The following is a 12349-nucleotide window of genomic DNA, read 5'->3' on the forward strand; positions in this document are numbered from 1 at the left end:
GATTTTAGCAATAAGGAAGAGGAAATAGACTGTTGATAAACTAAATAGAAACTAATTAATAAAGATAAGGGAAACTCTCTTGTAAACTGCAAGTGAACTGAAATGGCATTTCTGGACTTAGTGAAAATTATAAAGGAATGGAATGAAAATATGATTTAAAAAATCAAAATTTTTTTTTGAAAATATCTTGTATTCTATGATAAAATAACCAGGAAAAGGAAAGGGAAAATTAAAATACAAAAACGATAGATATAATTGGTAAATCTAGAAAAACACAATACTAATAAAGTTGTCAAGTGTATTATCTTCACAAGATCTTGCTGATAAACTAAAGTCCTATGAGTCAAACTAAGATCTGATTTATAAACTAAAGATATATGAATCAAAAATATTATTATATACTATTCTTACTAAACATTTGAAAATAGTTGAATTGGCCAGGCGCAGTGACTCACACCTGTAATCCCAGCACTTTGGGAGCTCGAGACAGGTGGATCACCTGAGGTCAGGAGTTCGAGACCAGCCTGGCCAACATGGTAAAACCCCGTCTTTACTAAAAATACAAAAATTAGCCAGGCATGGTGGTGGGCGCCTGTAATCCCAGCTACTCAGGAGGCTAAGGCAGGAGAATTGCTTGAATCAGGGAGGCGGAGGTTGCGGTGAGCCTAGATGGCGCCATTGCACTCCAGCCTGGGCAACAAAAGCGTAACTCTGTCTCTCAAAAAAAAAAAAAAAAAGTTCCCTCCAGCAGCGTGTGAGAGTTCAAGTTCCTCAACATCCTTGCCAACACTAGATGTGGTCAATGTTTTCAATTTTACACATTCTAACAGGAGTGAAGTGAGCCGAGATTACGCCATTGAACTCCAGCCTGGGCAACAAGAAGGAAACGCCATCTCAAAAAAAGAAAAGAAAAGAAAATAGTTCAATTTTGGTCAACATCAGTTTATCTGGTGTTCTAGTTATCTATTGCTGCATAAGAAAACACCCCAAGACCCAGCAGCTTAAACAATAACCATTTATTTATTTGTTCCCGATTCTGCAACATGGCCTGGGCTGAGTGCTGCTTCTTCTGGTCTTGCCAGTGACTGTGCCACGCGGATGTGTTCGGCAGGCAGGTTAGCTAGGGTCGGGGCTCAGTAGAGAGGAGGAACAGCAGAACTTCTCCTTACACAGTCTCAAGCCCTCTCCCTCTGTATGTGGCCTCTCTATATGGTTTCTCAAGTGGCCAGACTGCTTCCATGGGGACTCAGGACTTCCAAGAACACAGGAACAGCATTTCCTCAGCCCTGGCAGTCCCAGACCATGACTTCCACTGCTTATTACCTAAAGCAATCACAGGGCAGCCCAGATTCAAGGTGATGAGAAGGAGACATCACCTCTTGACAAGGACGGACCAGGCCACCCTGCACAGAGCCTGTGGGGTAATAGGTGTTGCTGCAGTGTCTCTAGGAATATCATCTACCACGGCTGCTATGTGATTTGTGAAAAGCTTGATAAACAAATGAGATATGCCACAGGGCAGCAGGGATCATGTTTAATCCTCCTAAGAGGAAACTTCATGACAACAAGCATCTTACATGAAAGACATAGTTCACCTCGAGGAAATGGAAAACATTATTGTGTAGTTGAGAGATAAAATACGCAAAAGAGGAGCTGTAAAGGTATTGGTTCACTCAAGAAATAGTTTTGAATGTTTAATGAGCTAGACTTATAACCCCAGGTAAAGTGTAACTGTTTAAAGACAGCTTTCAGGCTAATACTTATATTTCAGAAGCCATGCACACGTAGGAATACAAAAGCAGCTGTCTTTTTGGGGGAGGCTGCGAGGTGTTAGGAACTATGGCAAGCATGGGCTCCCTGAATTCTCTCAGAACCCTGCAAAAGCTCCACCATTACTCATTGTACTGGAGAGAAAACTGATGCTTTGAGGGGTTAAATGCTCTCAAAGTAATACTGACTCCTGAAATATTAGATTGACTGAAGGAGACTTACTGAGAACATCGGAACATATTTTAGAAGTATTTGTGTTTACATATGTATTTTTAATTCCCAATTTTACCCAGACAAGGCTCCCTGGACTTGGAGTAATTCTTCTCTAAGATGTGAGGCCGTGGTTCAGTCTTCCTAATGCCCAGTGTCTTTACGCGGGAAGACCGGAAAACATTCCTGAAGCATCTGCACACACCTGCAGGATCCCATCATTCCATCACAGAACAGCCTTATAGTTCAAGCCAGTGGAAACTTCTACATGGCAACTCCCAACACTACTTAAGTCTGGATGGAAAAATACCCAGCTTTTCTCAAATAACCGTGGATTGTCTTCGGTCCAAATTGGAAAATGCTGTTTCTCCCTCTTCCTGCCTTTGCCTCCCACGGGGCTACACATGGATCTCTGCGGATCAGGCTTTCCCTCCCTGAGGGTGGGCTGCTTCCTCACGCATTCAGTAAGAGGAAGAGGTGGACAGAAAGTGGAGGCGGCTGCAGAACAGGGGGCCTGCAGGCTGGAGCCAGTGTGAGGCGAAGCCAGAGGTCCCCTGGGGGGGAGTGAGCAGGGAAAAGAATGGAGGGGCTGAGCAGATAAGAATCTTGCATTCTCCCTCCTTTTCCTTGTTCCTCGGCCCTGCCTATGGGGCTCGCCTACCCTGGGCCTTTTAACTGTCAGGGAGCCAATGCCAAGCACTGGGCCAAGTCATCGCCAATGACATGTGAGTTGTGTGTGTTCCAAATTGGCCTTCCTGCCTTTCTGCAAGAAAAACAAACTTGAGCTGGACCCCAACAAACATGACAGGAAAAATAACAACCCTTGTTGAGGGCTGATACTGAAAACGGCTGGTCTCCCCACTCGTGAGCCAGCCCCTGCTGAGGGCAGGACCAGGGTCCTCCTCTGACGTGGGGTCCTCCATGGTGACGTAGTGTCCAGAGCAACCAGGCCATTCCTTCTGAGGTCGCCTGGGAAAGCCCCCTGGACAGGCCCTTTTCTGGCCCCACAATGACACCACAAGGTAACAAACCCATTTTACAGAGAGGTAAGTCTGTGGCTTTGGGTAACATCCTGATTAAGCGACAGAGCTACATTCACTCACAACAGCGTCTAACTCTAGAGTTTCTACTTTTATGTTTTAGCTATATTAGAAAAATGAGAATTCAGAATGAAAGCTCTTGTTGGGCTTGCTTCCTCGATAATATGCTAAAAGTCTTTAAAACCACTGGCATATATAATAAAACCACTGGCATATATAATAAAACAATAACATGAAATATTATCATTATTTTAAATAATGTTTCTTCTTCAGTTTGAAAGCCTTCCATAAGCTAGACTCTGTCCTCTTTTTCACTAGTATTTTTTACATGAACATGGTACACAAACAATGCTGTTCAATTAAATAGTGTGGTGAACTAAACTGAAAATAACATTTTCTAGGTTACAATAATCAATAGCTATATATACCCAAACAAACTATAAGTAGAAACTGCAAAAGGTATTTCTACACTTGTGTTCAGAGCAGTATTATTCACAATAGCCAAAAGAAAGAAGCGACCTAAGGGGCTGGCCATTGACAGATGAGTGCAGAAACAAAATGTGATAGTACATGCAGTGGACTATTGCCCAGCCGTGAAAAGGAAAGGGATTCTGACACATGCTACGCATGGATAAACCTCAAAGACAGCATGCTAGGTGAAACGTGCCAGTCACAGAAGGACAAATGTTCTGTGAGTCCACTCATATGAGGTACCTAGAGAGGTCACAGCCATGGAGATAGGAAGGAGAATTGTGTTATCAAGGACTGGGGAATGCTTACAGTTTCAGTTTGGGAAGATGATCACTTTCTGGAGATGGAAGGTGGTGATGGTTGCACAGAACGTGAATGTACGTAAGGGGGCTGAACTGTATGCTTAAAAATGGTTAAGGTGGTAAATTTTATTTATGCGTATTTTACCTTAATTTTTTTAAAAAACAAATTAATATTGAGGCAGCTAATAGATCTGCATTCAGTCCTGGTTGAAGGAGAGAAAATACTAAATTGTGCTTGTTAAAGCACTAAATATGGCCTGAGAAGGACTCTGTACTTCTATATTTAAGTCCTTGTGGATGAACTGTAACCTAGCTTAACAGTGCGACAAAACTGAAAACCTAACTTAATGGTGTGCACCCAAAACAGTAGCTGAGTCTTGACCAATCTTAGCAGCCATACTTCAACCACTCATAGACTGCTGAGTGTTCAAACTGTATTCATATAAGACAAACACAGAGCTGTAACCAATCTCACTGTTTCTGTACCTCACTTCAGATTCCTGTACATCACTTTAACTTTTTTGTCTATAAGTTTGTTCCACCACAAGCCAGCCCAGGAGTCTCTGTGAATCTGCTGTGCTTCTGGGGGCTGCCCGATTCGCGAATCATTCATTACTCAATTAAACTCCTTTTTTCTTTTTTCCTTTCTTTTCTTTCCTTTTTTTTTTTTTTTTTGAGATGGAGTCACTCTGTTACCCAGGCTGGAGTGCAGTGGGAAGATCTCGGCTAACTACAACCTCTGCCTTCTGGGTTCAAGTGATTCTCCTGCCTCAGCTTTAAATTTAATTTAGCTGAAGTTTTTCTTTTATTATGCTGAAACCTTCTCCAGTGTATGCCAGGTCCAAGAGGATTCAACTAACAACATTTCGCCATCCTCAGACCTCAGCTTTAAAGTGAGGTCTAGGACAATTGCATTCGGAATTTTGCAGATCTATTTTTTCTGAAGATTTGAGAGCATTTCTAAGAGGCTGGTTTCACAGGCTGAGGACAGAGCAGGCCACTAACTCCTATGGCTGGATGTAAAAACAAAGAGCCTGCCTAGGTTGCACTAATAAACTTTTCAGAAAGAAATGAAACCGTTTTGACTTGTGCTGTTTCAGATCTTGAAAACTTCTTCTAGGCCGGGCGCGGTGGCTCACACCTGTAATCCCAGCACTTTGGGAGGCCGAGGCGGGCAGATCACGAGGTCAGGAGATCGAGACCATCCTGGCTCACATGGTGAAACCCTGTCTCTACTAAAAAATACAACAAAAATTAGCCGGGCTTGGTGGCGGCGCCTGTAGTCCCAGCTACTGGGGAGGCTGAGGCAGGAGAATGGTGTGAACCCGGGAGAGGGAGCTTGTAGTGAGCCGAGATCACGCCACTGCACTCCAGCCTGGGTGACAGAGTGAGACTCTGTCTCAAAAAAAAAAAAAAGAAAAAAGAAAAGAAAAAGAAAAATTCTTCTAAACAAAGACAATTTCACTCCCACAACTCTTTTATTATTTATTTATTTATTAATTATTATTAATTTTTTTTAAGACGGGGTCTCACTCTGTTGCCCAGGATGGAGTGCTGTGGCACGAAACCACTCACTAGAGCCTTGACCTCCTGGGCTCAAGCAGTCCTTCCACCTCAGCCTCCCAAGTTGCTGCAACCACAGGCACACTTCTACGCCCTGCTAATTGTTACATTTTGTAGTGAAGGAGTCTCACCAAGTTGCCCAGGCTGGTCTCAAACTCCTGGACTCAAGCAATCCTTCTACCTCTGCCTCCAAAGTGCTGAGATTACAGGCGTGAGCTGCTGCGCCCAGCTGGATCTTTTTTTTTTTTTTTTCCTATCTTTTAATGTCTTCTTTGTCAAAACTTTCATTTTATAAAGCTCTGTTCAGCTCTGACTTTACAGTAGTTTGCTTCTCACAAACTATATCAGATGTCATGGGCTCCCTGCTTGAGGTGATGGGCTGCTCCTCAGCCCTGTGTAGGAGGAATGGTTTAAATTAATCCTAGCCATTTTTAGCATAAAACTCTCATGCATTTTCCCCAAGCCTACTGAAGGCTTTTAATTAAAAACAATGTTTATAGCAATAATCAAATACTTAAATCAAAATTTTTCATAAGATCTGTCATCAAAGTTATGCTTTGCCAAAGTTGATACTGTAAGGATTTTTGTTTGTGAATATCATAAATTGCTTCAATTCTGTTCCATTTCCAAGTTTCTAGGCATTTATCAAGCTGCACCTGCCTAGAAAATAAGTTTTGGAGAGGATGTAGGGAAATTGGAACCCTTGTGCATTGCTGATGAGAATATAAAAAGGTGCAGCTCCTGTGAAGAACAATAAGGTGATTCTTTTTTTTTTTTTTCTTTTTGAGATGGAGTCTCGCTCTGTCGCCAGGCTGGAGTCTGGTGGTGCGATCTCAGCTCACTGCAACGTCCACCTCACGGGTTCAAGTGATTCTCCTGCCTCAGCCTCCCAAGTAGCTGGGACCTCCCAAGTAGTGGGTGGTGCAGGCATGCACCACCACGCCCAGCTAATTTTTGTATTTTTAGTAGAGACGGGGTTTCGCCATGTTGGCCAGGATCGTCTCCTGGCCACTGAGATAGTGCCACTGCACTCCAGCCTAGGAGAGATGAGTGAGACTCTGTCTCAAAAAATAAATAAATAAAGACTGTTTGCACACCAATGTTCATAGCAGCATTAGTCACACAGCAAAAGGTAGAAGCAGCCCAAGTGTCCATTGATAGGTGAATGGATAAACAAAACATGATGAAGACCTACATTTGAATATTATTCAGTATTGAAAAGGAATTCTCGTACGCACTATAATATGGTTGAACCATGAGGATACTATGCTAAGTGAAATAAGCCAGATACAAAAAGACAAATACTGTGTGATTCCACTTATATGAGGTACCTAGAGTAGTCAAATTCACAGGGACAGAAAGCAGAGTGGTGGTTGCCAGGGGCTGGGGGTATGGAGGGAAAGGAGAGTTAGTGTTTAATGGGTACTGAGTTTCAGTTTGGGAAGATGATCATATTGTGGAGATGGACGGTGGTGATGGCTGCACAACAACATGAATTATTTAATGCCTCTTAAAAATTGCTAAGATCGTACATTTCATGTAATGTGTATTTTTTAATAAAAAAGATAAAGTTAAAAAAATAAAACTATACCAGCCTGGATGACTATAATAATGTCCTAATGAGAGTAGCGTAAGAATTAATAGTATAATAATACATGTATAGCACTTGGAACCGTGCCTGATGCTAGAGTTAATACATAAAAAAACTAGCCATCACTGGCCAGGCGCAGTGGCTCACGCCTGTAATTCCAACACTTTGGGAGTCTGAGGCGGGCAGATCACGAGGTCAGGAGATCGAGACCATCCTGGCTCACATGGTGAAACTCTGTCTCTACTAAAAAGTACAAGAAAAATTAGCTGGGCATGGTGGCGGGTACCTGTAATCCCAGCTACTCTGGAGGCTGAGGCAGGAGAATCGCTTGAACCCAGGAGGTGGAGGTTGCAGTGAGCTGAGATTGCGCCGTTGCACTCCAGCCTGGGCAATAAGAGTGAAATTCCATTTCAAAAAAAAAAAAAAAAAACTAGCCATCACCATTATAATCATTATTATTCTTAATATTATTATCTCCTATCAATATATCCTATAGTTTTACTATTTTAAAAAGAAAATTTGCCTGTTGTAATGAAATGCGATCTCAATAGGTGGCTCCCTCTAGCACTTTTACCTTTCTCAAGGGGAATTTGATTGCAGCCTTTTCCAAAGCAGGCCCTGCCCTGGTTAGAGGGCAGACTCCAAGGTTTTTCAAAGCCCTGCAAACCTTGAACTTAGGGGGCCCTGAACCAGAGCAAGTTCTTCATCAACTCTTAGTCTACCCCACACATCTGGAGCCATGCCAACTATTTCTTAGGATCCTTAAGAATAACTCACTTCGTGGCTGGATGCGGTGGCTCACGCCTGTAATCCCAGCACTTTGGGAGGCCGAGGCAGGTGGATCACCTGAGGTCAGGAGTTCAAGACCAGCCTGGCCAACATGGCAAAACCCCGTTTCTACTAAAAATGCAAAAATTAGCTGGGCGTGGTGGTGGGCACCTGGATTTCATAATCATGTTCCTAGGTACTCGGGAGACTGAGGCAGGAGAATCCCTTGAACCTGGGAGAAGGTGGCTGCAGTGAGCTGAGATGGCGCCACTGCACTCCAGCCTGGGCAACAGAGTGAGACTCTGTCTCAAAAAATAATCAGAATAACCCACTTTAAAAGATAACAAAATGCAAGTTAATAAATTATCCTTAATCTCTAAAATATTATTCAGTACCTACAGATAAATGATTTCTAGCACTTATCTATTTTTCAGCCTTAAGGAAAATTCAGTGAAGGAATGTTAGCTCCATTTTCCGGTGAGGAAACTAAGCCTGGGAGCAGTAAGCATTTTGCGCAGTGTTTTACAGCGTGTTCCGTGCAAAATAGAGAACACCCAACCCTCTGACTCATGGCTCTACTAGTTACAACACACACTACAAAAACTGGAAATAAATCCACTTTATAACATCAAAGCTAAAGGAACTGCAGACATTGATTTGTCAAACTAAAAGGAAATGAGTATAAAATTTGAGACCCTAGATTTAGACGAGTTCTGAGAATTATACACCTTGTGGGGCCCAGCCTGAGAAGCCTGTGAATTCTACTCATTGACATGGATGAGTCAAAAGTCCAGTTGTTTGTCTAAGAAACGGGCAAACCTGCAGACCGGGGAAATAAACATACTTCAGAAGAACTGTTCCTAAGATAACTCCATCCAACTTCAAAGAAGCACATCCAACTTCAAATTTGAAGAGGACAGATGTAGAATCCCCATGTTGAAAATGTGACAAAATGGTCCCCCAGAAACATGCAGCCCTGGGGGAGGAGCCAACAGGTAAGCTGGTACCAGGTGAGCCCTGGAATGGGGAAGCCAGGCAGACAGGCTGACCGCCTTATCCAGAGTGAGTCTCCAAATGACCCAACTAAATATACCTTTGCAAAGATCAACTCAACTTGCCTAATAATTCCAAAACTGCCATGAAGAGCTTACCAATAAATCCCTTTAATAGTGTAGGGTTTAAAAAATAAAACAAAGACTACCAGAGACAAAAGGAAACATACAAAGTATTTTGTTTTGTTTTGTTTTTGCCTTTGAGACAGAGTCTTGCTCTGTTGCCCAGGCTGGAGTGCGGCAGCACAATCTTGGCTCACCGCAACGTCAGCCTCCTGGGTTCAAGCGATTCTCCTGCCTCAGCCTCCTGAGTAGCTGGGATTACAGGTGCACACCAACATGCCCAGCTAATTTTTTTTTTTTTTGTATTTTTAGTAGAGACAGGGTTTTGCCATGTTGCCCAGGCTGGTCTCCAACTCCTGAGCTCAGGCAATCCACCCACCTCAGACTCCCAAAGTGCTGGGATTACAGGCATGAGCCACCGCACCCAGTCATAAAGTCAGATAATTTATTCCTGGCCAGATGAGAAAATATGCATCAATACAGAAATTCACTGAATGCTTCACTCAGGAAAAAGTCAAAGTTGAAGGTGGTGGCAGTGTACGTATGGTGCTGATATGAGCTAAGGAATGAAAGAAAACTAATATCCTAGATAGGACAGAGTCCACCAATCTCTGTAAACTATTGGCTAAAAAGTATGACTGTTTGTTGGCTAAGAAAAAGTCTTCTGTTCAGCCCCGTTAGGAGCTGATGTACAAGGGTCACTCAAAGTTCCTGCTGCTTTGTCAGCGTCCTTTGGCTAGAATCTGTTTTCATGAAACACAGTATTCAGTTTTTGTATCTCCTGAGCAAATGCTGATATAAATACAAAATTTTCACTTATACATAGATTATAACAACCTCGTGCAATGCATGATGACATCAGAGTGAATATTTCCTTGCAAGAGCCAGCAGTAAAAACATTGGGGGAATCTGAATGTGGTTTGGATGGTATACACAAGAGAAGAAAATTTATTGAAATGGAAATGTTTGGTTGACAAAATAGGTCACAATACAGTGTGTATCATGTGGTGTCATTTTGATAATAATAACAACGCACCTACATGTACATGAAGAAAAATATCCAGAAGAATATACACACATGGCCGGGCATGATGGCTCTAGCCTGTAATCTCAGCACTTTGGGAGGCCAAGGCAGACAGATCACCTGAGGTTTGGAGTTCGAGACCAGCCTGACCAACATGGAGAAACCCTGTCTCTTACTAAAAATACAAAATTAGCTGGGCACAGTGGCACATGCCTGTAATCCCAGCTACTCACGAGGCTGAGGCAGGAGAATCACTTGAACCCGGGAGGCAGAAGCTGTGGTGAGCCGAGATCATGCCATTACACTCCAGCCCGGGCAACAAGAGCGAAACTCCATCACAAAAAAAAAAAAAAAAAGGATATGCACATGTGTTACAGTAGTGAGTTTAGGTGAAGGGAAGGTGATATGTTTTCATTTTTATTTTTGCTTTACTTACTAATTTTCTACAATGATCATGTGCTGTTTCCGTAGTAATAAAAAAATTATTATTTTAGACTGATGCAGTGTAAAGGAGCTCATTTCTTCTCCACCTACGATTTAAAGTTGAAATGTGTTTTGAGATTATATTGGTTTCCAGATTCAGAACTGTGGCTTACAGAGAGAAATCACAACTTGAGTCCTGATAACAGATAGATGGTTGCCTCGAATCCACAACCCTCGTCTCCCCACGTGACAGCCCCAAGTGAGTCAGATCTCAAGGTAGTTATGGAACACTAAGGGAATTTTGGCAACATTTCCCATTCTTCACACTACCCACATGAATACCTGGAAGCTCACTGTTGCCATGGGAACCCCCTGGGCCAAAGCAAGCTGGCCACCCAAACGGAACAGCCTGGGCACCGACGTCCGCCACGGGGAGCTCAGGACCAAGCCCAAAGCAGGAGGTGATTGTCAGGCTTCCTAACCCTAAGGGTCAAAAACCAGATTTCATGACAGGGAGACACAACTCCCACTGATTTATCTTTCCTTTATCCTGCAACTGGCCATTTCAAGCAGTCTACTCTGTGATTATATCAGGAATCGCTGGGTGGAGGTTTTTTAAAATGCACAGGAACGATCTTTCAAAACCAAAGCAGACGTGTAATTGGCAAGTCCCAAAAGAGACCAAGCAGGATGGTAAGGGCAGACCCTGGGTTTATCAAGAATAAAGAGGGGGCAAAGTTCAAAGATTCGGGAAAATCAAAATAGGCAACTACCGGATGGTATTAACTTAAATAAACCAAATGTAGGGTTAAATAAGCCTGCTGATGTTAAAGGTTACATCATTACTCAACTTCAGCTTTCTAAAACAATAAAGAGATGTGAATAAAATTACCTACTCGCATAAATCATTCTTACCCAACCCAAATCCCAGAGAGGACTAAGGAACGACCTACTTGACAATGAAAGACAGATGAGTTCCCTGCGCTCTTTGCAGTAGCCGCAAAGATTAACCTGCCTTACCACGGAAACTCAGGCAATGCCAGAGGGCAGAGACCGCCAGGAGTTCAGGACCATCCAAAAACGGCTCAGGAGAAGAAACTTTTCGTTGAATTTAGTATTCTTATTTTAAGAATACAAAATAGAATTAGAATATAAAATGATTGCTGTCCTTTCATGACAGTTGTGTTTTAAAAAAAGAAACTACATGGTTAAATAAAAAGTTTTCCACCTAAATTTCTATAAGAAGAGACTGTCTCTATCAGCTTTATTCAGGATCATTATTTTACGGTTCTTTAAACTTACAATAAAAGTAATACGTGTGCATATTAGTTTAAAACTTGGATGGCAAGAACTTGTATATTATTTTTTTCCACTCCATTTCCATAGAAAGTGTCCAATAGATGGTAAATTAATCACATTTGATCGCATCCATCCCTAAAAATTTATTCTTTAGAATTTTCAGATCGTAAAGAAGTTATGCACCAACTAAACAAACTTGCACTGTAAAGATTTGACTCATCAAACCATACACAGCAGGTCCTCAAGTAATGTCATTTTGTTACATTGTTGATGAGAAAAATAATCTATTCCTGCAGGGCCCACTGTCTGTGTGAAGGTTGCACTGTCACTCCACATCTGCGGGGAGTTTTTGGGTTCTCCAGTTTCCTACCATGTCCCAAAGCTGTGCTGTTTGGGTTCACTGGCGTGTCTACATGGTCCCAGTATGAGTGTGTGAATGTGGGGGTGTGTGAGTGTGGAAGTGTGTGGGAGTGTAGGAGTGTGTGAATGTGGGAGTGTGAGTGTGGGAGTGTGTGGAAGTGAGAGTGTAGGAGAGTGTGGGAGTGAGTGTGAGAGTGAGTGTGTGAGCATGGAAGTGAGTGTGGAAGTGAGTGTGTGGGAGTGAGTGTGGGCGTGTGTGTGGGAGTGAGAGTGTGGGAGTGTGTGGGAGTGTGGGTGTGGGAGTGAGTGTGAGTGTGAGAGTGTGGGCATGGGAGTGAGTGGGAGTGTGTGTGGGCGTGAGTGTGAGTGTAGGCATGAGTGTGGGTGTGGGAGTGAGTGTGGGTGTGGGAGTG

Source organism: Mandrillus leucophaeus, unplaced genomic scaffold (assembly GCF_000951045.1).
Source record: "Mandrillus leucophaeus isolate KB7577 unplaced genomic scaffold, Mleu.le_1.0 Scaffold556, whole genome shotgun sequence".
NCBI classification, from domain to species: Eukaryota; Metazoa; Chordata; class Mammalia; order Primates; family Cercopithecidae; genus Mandrillus; species Mandrillus leucophaeus.